The sequence below is a fragment of the Lissotriton vulgaris genome, chromosome 1_1, assembly GCF_964263255.1.
Source record: "Lissotriton vulgaris chromosome 1_1, aLisVul1.2, whole genome shotgun sequence".
Lineage (NCBI taxonomy): Eukaryota > Metazoa > Chordata > Amphibia > Caudata > Salamandridae > Lissotriton > Lissotriton vulgaris.
The window spans coordinates 956,807,168-956,825,030 of record NC_141685.1 but is presented as its reverse complement, the minus strand read 5'-3'; positions in this window follow the sequence as shown (position 1 = coordinate 956,825,030).

Below are 17,863 nucleotides of genomic sequence, written 5' to 3'. Positions count from 1 at the left end.
TGTAGAGTGCTGTGCGTTGTAGAGTGCTATGCATTCTACAGGTGCGCATTTTGTAGAGTGGTGCGCGTTCTAGAGTGGTGTCCATTGTAGAATGCTGTGCACTGTAGAAAATGTGCGATGTACAATACTATGCGTTGTAGAGTGGTGTGCACTGTACAATGGCGTGTGCTTTAGAGCAATGTACACTGTAAAGGGGCGAGCGCAGTATAGAGGCGCATGCAGTATAAAGATGCATGCAGTACCCAAGTGCACCCTGTAGAAGGGTGCATGCTGCAAAGAAATGCGCCCTTTAGAGACGTCTGTGCTATAGAGGGGTGCGCGCTGAAGTGTGTCATGCTGTACAGGAGTGTGCATTTTACAGTGGTGGTAGAGGCGTCTGTGCTGTAAAGGGCTGCGCGCTGTACAGTGATGCACGCTATAGTGTTACACGCTGTACAGGAATGTGCATTGTACCGGGATGTGCGCTGTAATGGGATGTATGGTGTAGAGAGATGCGCAATGTAGTAAGGTGCCTGCTGTAGAGGAGTAGGTGTTGCAGGCGTTGTGCACTGTACAGTAGTACACGCTGTAAAACACCATACGCTTCAAAAGGCATGCAGTGTAGAAGGGCATGCGCTGTAGAGTAGTGCATGCTGTAGAAGCGCCTACGCTGTAGAGAGGTGCACGCTGCAAAGGGGTACGTGCTATAATGTTGCGCACTGTACAAGGCTGTGCACTGTAACAGTATGTACGCTGTAGAGGAATAAGTATTGTAGTAAGGTGCGCATTGTAGAGGGGTGGGCATTGTGGGAAATTTGCACTATAAAGTGGTGCACACTGTCTAGAGGTGCACGCTGTGAGGGCGCATGCTGTAGTAAGGTGCGCGCACACTGTAAAGGAATGTGCAATGTAGATTAGTTATAGAACAGTGTATACGTAATAAGTATTAATAACGTGTAAATGAATTGTACTTTTCTAACAATATGGCATATTAATTTGAGCATTAGTTGGTTTGTAAGACTGTTTGGGATTTAAAAACTGCGTGGTCATAGACTGCAATACAGAATAATAATGAGAATGTGAAGTTATTTTGTTTAAGTGAGATTGCAAAAGCACTTCATGAATAGGATGGAATTGATAATATACCTTTCAGTTGTTTGAGCTTTTATTTTGTGTTTCTTTATGTATTTTGCAGCCGTGAAAGCGTAAACTGCAACACATAAAGAGAATGATAACTTAACATTTTTTGTTCAGAAGAATTGTAGTTATTTTTAAAGGCTATTTAAAACACACCTAATGTTCTAAGTCCTTTTAAAGAAAAATTAATAATGTCTGAGTTACATGTACGCAGTTTAAAAACGCTTTGTTTGTGCTAAAATGGCTTTTATGTTATAAGAAAGTTTCTACGAATATATAGCATCTAAATGGGCAAATGTTGTCGTTTGAAACAGTTTCGTGTGTCCAAATTGAAGCCAGCTGTCCATGCATGACTGAAAATGAAACTGAATGTGTAAGCACGGCTAAGAACGAAACTAAATGTCTAAGCAAAAACATATTTTGCAACAACAGGGAAGTGCCATCTCGATGTAAATAGCTGTATGCCTTACAATTGTCTAAGCATTTGCCCTTCATTGAAGCTATATGTGCCTTACTTAACAAACGTATTGTTGTTTTAGAAAGCTTTTTTATTGTCTCAAGGATTAGCTTGTAGTATGGTGTATGCTGTAATAGAATGGTATGTGTTGTAGTGGATGTCTGCTGTTGAGTTGTATGTAATAGAGCGATATGTATTGTTATGGGCAAAGTACATAGTAGTGTAAACTGCAGACTGGTATTGAATGCAAAATGCACATTGTTGTTAAGTGCAGAGTGCCTATTGTTAAGTGCAGAGAGCAGTTTGCTGCTAAGTGCAGGGCACAGATTGTTTCTGAGTGCAAAGTGCAAATTGTTAATGAGTGCAGGGTGCACATCGCTATTAAGTGTACAATGATGCACAGTGCATATTGTTGTTAAGCGCAGACAGCAGATTGTTACTGAATGCAAGGTGCAAATTGCCACTGAACACAAAGTGCAGATTGTTGCTGAGTGCAGAGTGCTACAGCGCAACGCTCCACTCTACAGCGCAGCGCTCCACTCTACAGCGCAGTGCTCCACTCTACAGCGCAACACTACACAACGCAGCATTCTGCTCTACAGCGCCGCGCTCCACTCTACAGCGCCGCATTCACTCTACAGTGCAGCATTCACTCTACAGCGCAGCGCTCCACTCTACAGCGCAGCGCTCCACTTTACAGCGCAGCGCTCCACTCTACAGTACAGTGCTCCACTCTACAGCGCTCCACTTCACAGCGCAGCGCTCCACTCTACAACGCAGCAGTCCACTCTACAGCGCAGAACTTCCCAGTATAGCACTCCACTCTACAGCGCAATGCTCCACTCTACAGAGCAGCGCACCACTCTACAGCGCAGCGCTCCACTCTACAACGCAACACTACACAACGCAGCATTCTGCTGTACAGGGCAGCGCTCCACTCTACAGCGCAGCATTCACTCTACAGTGCAGCATTCACTCTACAGCGCAGCGCTCCACTCTACAGCGCAGCATTCACTCTAGAGTGCAGCATTCACTCTACAGCGCAACGCTCCACTCTACAGCGCAGCATTACAAAACGCAGCACTCCACTCTACAGCGCAGCACTATACAATGCAGCACTCCACTCTACAGTACAGTGCTCCACTCTACAGCGAACTGCTCCACTCTACATTGCAGTGCTCCACTGTACAGCGCAGTGCTCCATTCTACAGCGCAGTGCTCCACTCTACAGCGCAGCACTACACAACACTCCACTTTACAGCGCAGACATTCCCAATTTAGCACACCACTGTACAGCGCAGCGTTCCAGTCCGCAGCACAGCGCGCCACTCTACAGCGCAGTGCTCCACTCTACAGTGCAGCACTACACAACACAACACTCAACTTTACAGCGCAGACCTTCCCAATTTAGCACACCACTGTACAGCGCAGCATTCCACTCTACAGGGCAGCACTCACTATACAGCGCAGCGCTACACTCTACAACGCAACACTCCACTCTACAGCGCAACACTCCACTCTACAATGCAACACTCCACTCTACAGCCCAGAACTTCCCTGTATAGCACTCCATTCTACAGCGCAGCGCTCCACTCTACAGCGCAGCGCACCACTCTACAGCGCAGCGCTCCACTCTACAGTGCAGCACTACACAACGCAGCACTCCACTCTACAGCACAGAACTCCCCAGTATAGCACTCCACTCTACAGCGCAGCGCTCCACTCTACAGCACAGCGCTCCACTCTACAGCGCAGCGCTCCACTCTACAGCGCAGCGCTCCACTCTACAGCGCAGCGCTCCACTTTATCTACAGCGCAGCGCTCCACTTTACAGCGCAGTGCTCCACTCTACAGCGAAACACTAGACAACGCAGCATTCTGCTGTACAGCGCAGCGCTCCACTCTACAGTGCAGCATTCACTCTACAGCGCAGCGCTCCACTCTACAGCGCAGCGCTCCACTCTACAGCGCAGCGCTCCACTCTACAGCGCAGCATTCCACTCTACAGCGCAACACTACACAACGCAGCATTCTGCTTTACAGCGCAGTGCTCCGCTCTACAGCGCCGCATTCACTCTACAGTGCAGCATTCACTCTACAGCGCAGCGCTCCACTCTACAGCGCAGCGCTCCACTCTACAGTGCAGTGCTCCCAGTGCTTAATTTGTGCCGGTGCTTTCCGGTGCTTAGCACCAGCACCTTTTTATCAGGGCCGGGTCTACAACTTAAATTAACTACAGGACTGCACTGCAGTTTATACATCATGTGTTAAAGAGAAAATAAAATATAATTTCCTTACTGTTGTGTTGTTCACTTTACACACACCTACGGACTGTCTCCGGAGTCCCTCGGTGAAAAAGAGTGCTGCTGTGCAGTGCTGCACTCAGCTGAGAGAGCGAGCCAGTCAGCCCGATAATATATTCCTCTCCGCACAAGCCGTTACCACTCACTGCCTTCTGTCCTTAAACATGTGGCCTGCACGTACTGCTCTCACAGGCTTAGAGTCGGCTGAGCTAGTAGCTCCGGTTGCTGATGGCAGGCTCCTACAATGTTTCAATTTGGGAGACATTAGCCAATTGCGTGATACAGGCTGGCGCCACAGTGACTGACGTGACGTCATGTCCTGCTAGTGCTCACCTTCCGCTACTGGATGTTGTTGTGGTAGGCTGATAGTGCTTCTTGTGTAACTTTTGCCGCAATTTCGAATCATATCCTGCACAGCGCAGCTGTCCGCTCGCGCCGGCCGTCACGTTGCTCAGGTGCAGTGAGTTTAAAATCACGATTGACCACCGTGGGGCCACAAATCCATGAATTGCTGAGGATCAGGGAGACGAAGTGCAGTTGCAGCAGGCGCCAGGACTCTGTCACTTCCCGGACTCACAAATGAGCTGCGTGGGAAACCCGAATTCTCGTGAGTCGCGGTGTTGCCTGGGCCTGCCCTGGTATGTTCTGCGTTTAGGTAAGTGAGTCCACAGTCAGTGTTTTATGGCTGCAGTGCACCCTGTAGTGTGTGTAATACCATAAACCAATTAAAGATGTCCATCCATTCATCTGCACACATGCATTTGCACATGCAGACATCTCTGAATGTTTTGTGGCATACTTTATTTTTATTGCTTTAATGTTCAGACGTGGCCAATGGCCTGTGTTGAATAGTTAGTAGTAAAGCGTGGGTTTGTTCGCGCACAAAGAGAGAAAAGAAGCAAGTAGCCTGTAAGCAATGAGAAGGCAGCTGGCAGGCACTCGCAAACTTAAAAAAATATATATCTTATAAGGAAACATTGTCCCTGAAGCATTGGCACAAAAGTGCCCTACTTTTATGATGGTTGCGGATAAGTAAAATGCCATCGCTCACGGTGCTGGAAGCCAACGGGTGAAGCATACTGATCCTCTGATGTGCTTAATGAATGTTGTGGTAAGAGTAACCAAAATATGAATGCCACTGCAACAGATCGATAGAGGAGGGCTGATTGAAACCATTCTAAATATGAACATATGTATGTATTTTTTAAATATAAAAACAAAAAAACATTCAGTAACACCACATCTAAATGGGAAATCGCTCAAAGTAATTTGTTGAATTTGACAGGACAACGGAAAACGATGTTTATTGGGAATCTGACTGTGAGACCGTTAGCGTCTTTCCCTCCAATTTGCGAATGTCGCTGTAGGGTTTTAATAACAAAAGACTCTGGAAAATGTTCTTGCTTCACGTCATTTGTTCAGCACATCCTTTTCTGTTTGCCTTCTTTGGAATCCCACTTCCTCTTTACCATGAACAAGTACACCAGAACTACACAGATATTAAATGATTCCTTTAAAGCTTTAACGGCCGCGCGTGAGCAGGCAACTGTCTGCAGTCAGTGGTTGCCGGGTGTGTTACAGTACTGTAGTTCAGAAGCCCTGGCATAGCTGCAGGTGATGTTGCCAGCCGCGGGCAGTGAGCAAGTGTGACTGTGTACACTGGTGCATGTTGTGCCACATAGTGTAACATCAAACGACATCTTAGCACAGTCTGTTTAATGGAATGTGATGCAGCAAAAGACTGCAAGGGATATGTTCTGTGTTCTTCCTCGTTCGTCACTGTGGTGCCACCGTTTCTAGCAGTGGAACTACACACATATACCGACATACCATGGTGCAGTGCACTGCAAACATGCTTCACTTGTGGCGTGCTTTCAGTTTTGTTAAGGCCTCAGACCTTGTTGCGCTGGTGCGTGTGCACACATTTTCAAGCACTTTTAAAGTTTGCCGAGTGCAGCCTGGGCCCAGCGCGTGCTGAGCAGATTTATCTGATCTCTGCAACGTTAATCGTAGCACCAGCCCACGGACATCATGGTTTCACCATCCCTACAGCTCTGTTGTGGCTGGTGCGAGATCATGCATGTGCGCTCCTGTCAGCTCAGGTGAGAAAGAGCTGCACTCACAGGAGGGACACTCATGGCCTGTAGCCCTGCTGGAACTTTGGCAACCGCTTCATGTCTGGTGTAGCCACTACAACTGAAAGGCTTCTGGTCCGTGCAGGCTGAGCAGCAGCACTATGTTTTAATTTCAAGATCCTGCCATCACCAAAACCTGCTTCTGCCGCCGGGCGAATTCACAATTCAACGACCTGCATGACTTCCTGAACAGTGCTCCTCTCGCCTGGTTGTGGCGATTCTTTGGTGGCTATGTCAGTCATGGTGAGACTGAGAGTGTGCGTCGTAAATCTAAATGCAGGGCACAGCTCTGAAAGCGTGCCACACCATGACTTCTCAACCTCACTACACGCTGCAGATGGGGCAGTCTTCTCTTGTCTCCAGCACATCACAACACTATCAGTCAGATCACCGGTCTGCAGTGAGTGGCCCCACAGACTCCAGCTACAGCGACCAAGCTGAGCAGCAGGAATTATTTACACAACACTCAGTGACTCTGTGGGTGAGTGAAAGTGATGATTTATCATATTCCTGCTGCAGAGAGATCAGAGTTGTCTTGTGCAACTTTTGACCCTGCAATAGCACAGAGAGCGAGTTAACATGCCTGCTGCAAAGAACGTCTAATCTGCATATCACAGAACAGTATTTTTATGTGGGTAGCTCAGAGGGTTACGGCTTTTGTCTCATAGAATGTTTTGTTACTTGCAATTCATAAATTTCAATCCTAATCTACAGTAACCTTAAAACTATTATCAAAGACTTCAGCTGTATGTAGAGTGCTATGCCAGAGATAGCAACCATAAAGCCAAGGACCACACAATAGGCCAATAATGGGTACCATTGCGTGAATGCCACCTTTGTGTCAGGTCTCGACACCATTAATACTATGGATGCCCAAAATATATTAAAAACGGTAATCAGGGTGGCATCATAAGTTCAAGGATGCCCTCAGTTTGTCAATGGTGGCCACCATTATACAACATGTGGCTACCTTAATTTGACAATGATTCTAATATCCGAACACTGGCCACCACTGTGTCATGCCACCATAATGACAGGGCTAGGCATTATAATGCATGTGAGTATTGTCCTTTCCCTAAATCAGCATATAGAGCACTGGAATGTTTTGCATGTCCCTTTTCAATGCACTAGTCATTTTAGCTAATGTATTCCAAAATTGTGCTTTAAATGCACTTTTAATTTAGTCTTTTTCAAAAATGTTCACAGGGCAGGGGAACCTCCTATCAAAACCTTACTTGGAGCAAGGCTCCCTTGCTGAAATTTAGATGGGGTATCACATCTGCCTTTCATCAGTGCCAGCTGAGGATATGGGCGGAGCCAATAGAGTGGGTGGGGCCAGTGGAGGAAGTGGGTGGGGCCATGTGAAAGTGGGTGTGGCCTCCGACAAATATTTGAGCACTTGCACCTCATATTTTACAAATTAAGCACTGAGTGCTCCACTCTATAGCGCTACACTCTACAACGCAACACTCCACTCTACAGCGCAGCACACCGCTCTACAGCGCAACACTCCACTCTACAGCCCAGAACTTCCCTGTATAGCACTCCATTCTACAGCGCAGCGCTCCACTCTACAGCGCAGCGCACCACTCTACAGCGCAGCGCTCCACTCTACAGTGCAGCACTACACAACGCAGCACTCCACTCTACAGCACAGAACTCCCCAGTATAGCACTCCACTCTACAGCGCAGCGCTCCACTCTACAGCACAGCGCTCCACTCTACAGCGCAGCGCTCCACTCTACAGCGCAGCGCTCCACTTTATCTACAGCGCAGCGCTCCACTTTACAGCGCAGTGCTCCACTCTACAGCGCAACACTAGACAACGCAGCATTCTGCTGTACAGCGCAGCGCTCCACTCTACAGTGCAGCATTCACTCTACAGCGCAGCGCTCCACTCTACAGCGCAGCGCTCCACTCTACAGCGCAGCGCTCCACTCTACAGCGCAGCGCTCCACTCTACAGCGCAGCATTCCACTCTACAGCGCAACACTACACAACGCAGCATTCTGCTTTACAGCGCAGTGCTCCACTCTACAGCGCCGCCTTCACTCTACAGTGCAGCATTCACTCTACAGCGCAGCGCTCCACTCTACAGCGCAGCGCTCCACTCTACAGCGCAGCGCTCCACTCTACAGTGCAGTGCTCCACTCTATAGCGCTCCACTCCACAGCGCAGCGCTCCTCTACAGCGCAGCACACCGCTCTACAGCGCAACACTCCACTCTACAGCGCAACACTCCACTCTACAGCGCAACACTCCACTCTACAGCGCAACACTCCACTCTACTCCACTCTACAGCGCAACACTCCACTCTACAGCGCAACACTCCACTCTACAGCGCAGCGTTCCAGTCTGCAGCGCAGCGCGCCACTCTACAGCGCAGCTCGCCACAGCGCAGTGCTCCACTCTACAGCGCAACACTACACAACGCAGCATTCTGCTTTACAGCGCAGCGCTCCACTCTACAGCGCCGCATTCACTCTACAGTGCAGCATTCACTCTACAGCGCAGTGCTCCACTCTACAGCGCAGTGCTCCACTTTACAGTGCAGCGCTCCACTCTACAGTACAGTGCTCCACTCTACAGCGCTCCACTTCACAGCGCAGCGCTCCACTCTACAACGCAGCAGTCCACTCTACAGCGCAGAACTTCCCAGTATAGCACTCCACTCTACAGCGCAACGCTCCACTCTACAGAGCAGCACACCAATCTACAGCGCAGCGCTCCACTCTACAACGCAACACTACACAATGCAGCATTCTGCTGTACAGCGCAGCGCTCCACTCTACAGTGCAGCATTCACTCTACAGTGCAGCATTCACTCTACAGCGCAGCACTCCACTCTACAGCGCAGCATTCACTCTACAGTGCAGCATTCACTCTACAGCGCAACGCTCCACTCTACAGCGCAGCATTACAAAACGCAGCACCCCAATCTACAGTGTAGCACTTCATAGCCCAGCACTCCACTCTACAGCGCAGCACTATACAATGCAGCACTCCACTCTACAGTAGTGCTCCACTCTACAGCGAACTGCTCCACTCTACATTGCAGTGCTCCACTGTACAGCGCAGTGTCCCATTCTACAGCGCAGTGCTCCACTCTACAGCGCAGCACTACACAACACTCCACTTTACAGCGCAGACATTCCCAATTTAGCACACCACTGTACAGCGCAGCGTTCCAGTCCGGAGCACAGCGCGCCACTCTACAGCGCAGCGTGCCACAGCGCAGTGCTCCACTCTACAGTGCAGCACTACACAACACAACACTCCACTTTACAGCGCAGACCTTCCCAATTTAGCACACCACTGTACAGCGCAGCATTCCACTCTACAGAGCAGCACTCACTATACAGCGCAGCGCTCCACTCTACATCGCAATACTAGACAACGCAGCATTCTGCTGTACAGCGCAGCGCTCCACTCTACAGTGCAGCATTCACTCTACAGTGCAGCATTCACTCTACAGCGCAGCGCTCCACTCTACAGTGCAGCGCTCCACTCTACAGCGCAGCACTCCACTCTACAGCGCTCCACTCTACAGCGCAGCGCTCCACTCTACAGCGCAACACTCCACTCTACAGCGCTCCACTCTACAGTGCAGCGCTCCACTCTACAGCGCAACACTAGACAACGCAGCATTCTGCTGTACAGCGCAGCGCTCCACTCTACAGTGCAGCATTCACTCTACAGTGCAGCATTCACTCTACAGTGCAGCATTCACTCTACAGCGCAGCGCTCCACTCTACAGCACTCCACTCTACAGTGCTCCACTGTACAGCGCAGCGCTCCACTCTACAGCGCAGCGCTCCACTCTACAGCGCATCGCTCTCCTCTACAGCGCAGCGCTCCACTCTACAGCGCAGCGCTCCACTCTACAGCGCAGCACTCTACTCTACAGCGCAGCGCTCCACTCTACAGCGCAGCGCTCCACTCTACAGCGCAGTGCTCCACTTTACAGCGCAGCGCTCCACTCTACAGTACAGTGCTCCACTCTACAGCGCTCCACTTCACAGCGCAGCGCTCCACTCTACAACGCAGCAGTCCACTCTACAGCGCAGAACTTCCCAGTATAGCACTCCACTCTACAGCGCAACGCTCCACTCTACAGAGCAGCACACCAATCTACAGCGCAGCGCTCCACTCTACAACGCAACACTACACAACGCAGCATTCTGCTGTACAGCGCAGCGCTCCACTCTACAGTGCAGCATTCACTCTACAGTGCAGCATTCACTCTACAGCGCAGCACTCCACTCTACAGCGCAGCATTCACTCTACAGTGCAGCATTCACTCTACAGCGCAACGCTCCACTCTACAGCGCAGCATTACAAAACGCAGCACCCCAATCTACAGTGTAGCACTTCATAGCCCAGCACTCCACTCTACAGCGCAGCACTATACAATGCAGCACTCCACTCTACAGTACAGTGCTCCACTCTACAGCGAACTGCTCCACTCTACATTGCAGTGCTCCACTGTACAGCGCAGTGTCCCATTCTACAGCGCAGTGCTCCACTCTACAGCGCAGCACTACACAACACTCCACTTTACAGCGCAGACATTCCCAATTTAGCACACCACTGTACAGCGCAGCGTTCCAGTCCGGAGCACAGCGCGCCACTCTACAGCGCAGCGTGCCACAGCGCAGTGCTCCACTCTACAGTGCAGCACTACACAACACAACACTCCACTTTACAGCGCAGACCTTCCCAATTTAGCACACCACTGTACAGCGCAGCATTCCACTCTACAGAGCAGCACTCACTATACAGCGCAGCGCTCCACTCTACAACGCAACACTCCACTCTACAGCGCAACACTCCACTCTACAACGCAACACTCCACTCTACAACGCAACACTCCACTCTACAGCCCAGAACTTCCCAGTATAGCACTCCATTCTACAGCGCAGCGCTCCACTCTACAGCGCAGCGCACCACTCTACAGCGCAGCGCTCCACTCTACAGTACTACACAACGCAGCACTCCACTCTACAGCACAGAACTCCCCAGTATAGCACTCCACTCTACAGCGCAGCGTTCCACTCTACAGCGCAGCGCTCCACTCTACAGCGCAGCGCTCCACTCTACAGCGCAGCGCTCCACTCTACAGTGCAGCGCTCCACTTTACAGCGCAGTGCTCCACTCTACAGCGCAACACTAGACAACGCAGCATTCTGCTGTACAGCGCAGCGCTCCACTCTACAGTGCAGCATTCACTCTACAGCGCAGCGCTCCACTCTACAGCGCAGCGCTCCACTCTACAGTGCTCCACTCTACAGCGCAGCGCTCCACTCTACAGCGCTCCACTCTACAGCGCAGCGCTCCACTCTACAGCGCAGCGCTCCACTCTACAGCGCAGCGCTCCACTCTACAGCGCAGCGCTCCACTCTACAGCGCAACACTACACAACGCAGCATTCTGCTTTACAGCGCAGCGCTCCACTCTACAGCGCAGCATTCACTCTACAGTGCAGCATTCACTCTACAGCGCAGCGCTCCACTCTACAGCGCTCCACTCTACAGCGCAGCGCTCCACTCTACAGCGCAGCGCTCCACTCTACAGCGCAGCGCTCCACTCTACAGCGCAGCACTACACTCTACAGCGCAGCGCTCCACTTTATAGCGCTCCACTCCACAGCGCTCCTCTACAGCGCAGCACGCCGCTCTACAGCGCAACACTCCACTCTACAGCGCAACACTCCACTCTTCAACGCAACACTCCACTCTACAACGCAACACTCCACTCTACAGCCCAAAACTTCCCAGTATAGCACTCCATTCTACAGCGCAGCGCTCCACTCTACAGCGCAGCGCACCACTCTACAGCGCAGCGCACCACTCTACAGCGCAGCGCTCCACTCTACAGTGCAGCACTACACAACGCAGCACTCCACTCTACAGCACAGAACTCCCCAGTATAGCACTCCACTCTACAGCGCAGCGCTCCACTCTACAGCGCAGCGCTCCACTCTACAGCGCAGCTCTCCACTCTACAGCGCAGCGCTCCACTCTACAGCGCAGCGCTCCACTCTACAGCGCAGCGCTCCACTTTACAGCGCAGTGCTCCACTCTACAGCGCAACACTAGACAACGCAGCATTCTGCTGTACAGCGCAGCGCTCCACTCTACAGTGCAGCATTCACTCTAGAGTGCAGCATTCACTCTACAGCGCTCCACTCTACAGCGCAGCGCTCCACTCTACAGCGCAGCGCTCCACTCGACAGCGCTCCACTCTACAGCGGAACGCTCCACTCTACAGTGCAGCATTCACTCTACAGTGCAGCATTCACTCTACAGCGCAGCGCTCTACTCTACAGCGTTCCACTCTACAGCGCAACGCTCCACTCTACAGCGCAATGCTCCACTCTACAGCGCAACGCTCCACTCTACAGCGCAGCGCTCCACTCTACAGCGCAGCGCTCCACTCTACAGCACAACACTACACAAAGCAGCATTCTGCTCTACAGCGCAGCGCTCCACTCTACAGCGCAGCATTCACTCTACAGCGTAGCATTCACTCTACAGTGTAGCATTTACTCTACAGCACAGCATTCACTCTACAGCGCAGCGCTCCACTCTACAGCGCTCCACTCTACAGCGCTCTACTCTACAGCGCAGCGCTCCACTCTACAGCGCAACACTCCACTCTGCAGCGCAACACTCCACTCTACAACGCAGCAGTCCACTCTACAACGCAGCAGTCCACTCTACAGCACAGAACTTCCCAGTATAGCACTCCACTCTACAGCGCCGCGCTCCACTTTACAGCGCAGCGCTCCACTCTACAGCGCAGCGCTCCACTCTACAGCGCAGCCCTCCACTCTACAGCGCAGCACTCTATAGCGCAGCGCTCCACTCTACAGCGCAGCTCTCTACTCTACAGTGCAGCACTACACAACGCAGCACTCCACTCTACAGCACAGAACTCCCCAGTATAGCACTCCACTCTACAAAGCAGCGCTCCACTCTACAAAGCAGCGCTCCACTCTACAAAGCAGCGCTCCACTCTACATCGCAATACTAGACAACGCAGCATTCTGCTGTACAGCGCAGCGCTCCACTCTACAGTGCAGCATTCACTCTACAGTGCAGCATTCACTCTACAGCGCAGCGCTCCACTCTACAGCGCTCCACTCTACAGTGCAGCGCTCCACTCTACAGCGCAGCACTCCACTCTACAGCGCTCCACTCTACAGCGCAGCGCTCCACTCTACAGCGCAACGCTCCACTCTACAGCGCAGCGCTCCACTCTACAGTGCAGCGCTCCACTCTACAGCGCAACACTAGACAACGCAGCATTCTGCTGTACAGCGCAGCGCTCCACTCTACAGTGCAGCATTCACTCTACAGTGCAGCATTCACTCTACAGTGCAGCATTCACTCTACAGCGCAGCGCTCCACTCTACAGCACTCCACTCTACAGTGCTCCACTGTACAGCGCAGCGCTCCACTCTACAGTGCAGCGCTCCACTCTACAGCGCATCGCTCTCCTCTACAGCGCAGCGCTCCACTCTACAGCGCAGCGCTCCACTCTACAGCGCAGCACTCTACTCTACAGCGCAGCGCTCCACTCTACAGCGCAGCGCTCCACTCTACAGCGCAGTGCTCCACTTTACAGCGCAGCGCTCCACTCTACAGTACAGTGCTCCACTCTACAGCGCTCCACTTCACAGCGCAGCGCTCCACTCTACAACGCAGCAGTCCACTCTACAGCGCAGAACTTCCCAGTATAGCACTCCACTCTACAGCGCAACGCTCCACTCTACAGAGCAGCACACCAATCTACAGCGCAGCGCTCCACTCTACAACGCAACACTACACAACGTAGCATTCTGCTGTACAGCGCAGCGCTCCACTCTACAGTGCAGCATTCACTCTACAGTGCAGCATTCACTCTACAGCGCAGCACTCCACTCTACAGCGCAGCATTCACTCTACAGTGCAGCATTCACTCTACAGCGCAACGCTCCACTCTACAGCGCAGCATTACAAAACGCAGCACCCCAATCTACAGTGTAGCACTTCATAGCCCAGCACTCCACTCTACAGCGCAGCACTATACAATGCAGCACTCCACTCTACAGTACAGTGCTCCACTCTACAGCGAACTGCTCCACTCTACATTGCAGTGCTCCACTGTACAGCGCAGTGTCCCATTCTACAGCGCAGTGCTCCACTCTACAGCGCAGCACTACACAACACTCCACTTTACAGCGCAGGCATTCCCAATTTAGCACACCACTGTACAGCGCAGCGTTCCAGTCCGGAGCACAGCGCGCCACTCTACAGCGCAGCGTGCCACAGCGCAGTGCTCCACTCTACAGTGCAGCACTACACAACACAACACTCCACTTTACAGCGCAGACCTTCCCAATTTAGCACACCACTGTACAGCGCAGCATTCCACTCTACAGAGCAGCACTCACTATACAGCGCAGCGCTCCACTCTACAACGCAACACTCCACTCTACAGCGCAACACTCCACTCTACAACGCAACACTCCACTCTACAACGCAACACTCCACTCTACAGCCCAGAACTTCCCAGTATAGCACTCCATTCTACAGCGCAGCGCTCCACTCTACAGCGCAGCGCACCACTCTACAGCGCAGCGCTCCACTCTACAGTACTACACAACGCAGCACTCCACTCTACAGCACAGAACTCCCCAGTATAGCACTCCACTCTACAGCGCAGCGTTCCACTCTACAGCGCAGCGCTCCACTCTACAGCGCAGCGCTCCACTCTACAGTGCAGCGCTCCACTTTACAGCGCAGTGCTCCACTCTACAGCGCAACACTAGACAACGCAGCATTCTGCTGTACAGCGCAGCGCTCCACTCTACAGTGCAGCATTCACTCTACAGCGCAGCGCTCCACTCTACAGCGCTCCACTCTACAGCGCAGCGCTCCACTCTACAGTGCTCCACTCTACAGCGCAGCGCTCCACTCTACAGCGCTCCACTCTACAGCGCAGCGCTCCACTCTACAGCGCAGCGCTCCACTCTACAGCGCAGCGCTCCACTCTACAGCGCAACACTACACAACGCAGCATTCTGCTTTACAGCGCAGCGCTCCACTCTACAGCGCAGCATTCACTCTACAGTGCAGCATTCACTCTACAGCGCAGCGCTCCACTCTACAGCGCTCCACTCTACAGCGCAGCGCTCCACTCTACAGCGCAGCGCTCCACTCTACAGCGCAGCGCTCCACTCTACAGCGCAGCACTACACTCTACAGCGCAGCGCTCCACTTTATAGCGCTCCACTCCACAGCGCTCCTCTACAGCGCAGCACGCCGCTCTACAGCGCAACACTCCACTCTACAGCGCAACACTCCACTCTTCAACGCAACACTCCACTCTACAACGCAACACTCCACTCTACAGCCCAAAACTTCCCAGTATAGCACTCCATTCTACAGCGCAGCGCTCCACTCTACAGCGCAGCGCACCACTCTACAGCGCAGCGCACCACTCTACAGCGCAGCGCTCCACTCTACAGTGCAGCACTACACAACGCAGCACTCCACTCTACAGCACAGAACTCCCCAGTATAGCACTCCACTCTACAGCGCAGCGCTCCACTCTACAGCGCAGCACTCCACTCTACAGCGCAGCGCTCCACTCTACAGCGCAGCGCTCCACTCTACAGCGCAGCGCTCCACTTTACAGCGCAGTGCTCCACTCTACAGCGCAACACTAGACAACGCAGCATTCTGCTGTACAGCGCAGCGCTCCACTCTACAGTGCAGCATTCACTCTACAGCGCAGCGCTCCACTCTACAGCGCTCCACTCTACAGCGCAGCGCTCCACTCTACAGCGCTCCACTCTACAGCGCTCCACTCTACAGCGCAGCGCTCCACTCTACAGCGCAGCGCTCCACTCTACAGCGCAGCGCTCCACTCTACAGCGCAGCGCTCCACTCTACAGCGCAACACTACACAACGCAGCATTCTGCTTTACAGCGCAGCGCTCCACTCTACAGCGCAGCATTCACTCTACAGTGCAGCATTCACTCTACAGCGCAGCGCTCCACTCTACAGCGCTCCACTCTACAGCGCAGCGCTCCACTCTACAGCGCTCCACTCTACAGCGCTCCACTCTACAGCGCAGCACTCCACTCTACAGCGCAGCGCTCCACTCTACAGCGCAGCGCTCCACTCTACAGCGCAGCGCTCCACTCTACAGCGCAACACTACACAACGCAGCATTCTGCTTTACAGCGCAGCGCTCCACTCTACAGCGCAGCATTCACTCTACAGTGCAGCATTCACTCTACAGCGCAGCGCTCCACTCTACAGCGCTCCACTCTACACCGCAGCGCTCCACTCTACAGCGCAGCGCTCCACTCTACAGCGCAGCGCTCCACTCTACAGCGCAGCGCTCCACTCTACAGTGCAGTGCTCCACTTTATAGCGCTCCACTCCACAGCGCAGCGCTCCTCTACAGCGCAGCATGCCGCTCTACAGCGCAACACTCCACTCTACAGCGCAACACTCCACTCTACAGCGCAGCGTTCCAGTCTGCAGCACAGCGCGCCACTCTACAGCGCAGCGCGCCACAGCGCAGTGCTCCACTCTACAGCGCAGCACTACACAACACAACACTCCACTTTACTGCGCAGACCTTCCCAATTTAGCACACCACATTACAGCGCAGCATTCCACTCTACAGAGCAGCACTCACTCTACAGCGCAGCGCTCCACTCTACAGCGCTCCACTCTACAGCGCAACGCTCCACTCTACAGTGCAGCATTCACTCTACAGTGCAGCATTCACTCTACAGCGCAGCGCTCTACTCTACAGCGCTCCACTCTACAGCGCAACGCTCCACTCTACAGCGCAATGCTCCACTCTACAGCGCAACGCTCCACTCTACAGCGCAGCGCTCCACTCTACAGCGCAGCGCTCCACTCTACAGCACAACACTACACAAAGCAGCATTCTGCTCTACAGCGCAGCGCTCCACTCTACAGCGCAGCATTCACTCTACAGCGTAGCATTCACTCTACAGTGTAGCATTTACTCTACAGCACAGCATTCACTCTACAGCGCAGCGCTCCACTCTACAGCGCTCCACTCTACAGCGCAGCGCTCCACTCTACAGCGCAGCGCTCCACTCTACAGCGCTCTACTCTACAGCGCAGCGCTCCACTCTACAGCGCAACACTCCACTCTGCAGCGCAACACTCCACTCTACAACGCAGCAGTCCACTCTACAACGCAGCAGTCCACTCTACAGCACAGAACTTCCCAGTATAGCACTCCACTCTACAGCGCCGCGCTCCACTTTACAGCGCAGCGCTCCACTCTACAGCGCAGCGCTCCACTCTACAGCGCAGCCCTCCACTCTACAGCGCAGCACTCTATAGCGCAGCGCTCCACTCTACAGCGCAGCTCTCTACTCTACAGTGCAGCACTACACAACGCAGCACTCCACTCTACAGCACAGAACTCCCCAGTATAGCACTCCACTCTACAAAGCAGCGCTCCACTCTACAAAGCAGCGCTCCACTCTACAGCGCAGCGCTCCACTCTACAGCGCAATACTAGACAACGCAGCATTCTGCTGTACAGCGCAGCGCTCCACTCTACAGTGCAGCATTCACTCTACAGTGCAGCATTCACTCTACAGCGCAGCGCTCCACTCTACAGCGCTCCACTCTACAGTGCAGCGCTCCACTCTACAGCGCAGCACTCCACTCTACAGCGCTCCACTCTACAGCGCAGCGCTCCACTCTACAGCGCAGCGCTCCACTCTACAGCGCAGCGCTCCACTCTACAGTGCAGCGCTCCACTCTACAGCGCAACACTAGACAACGCAGCATTCTGCTGTACA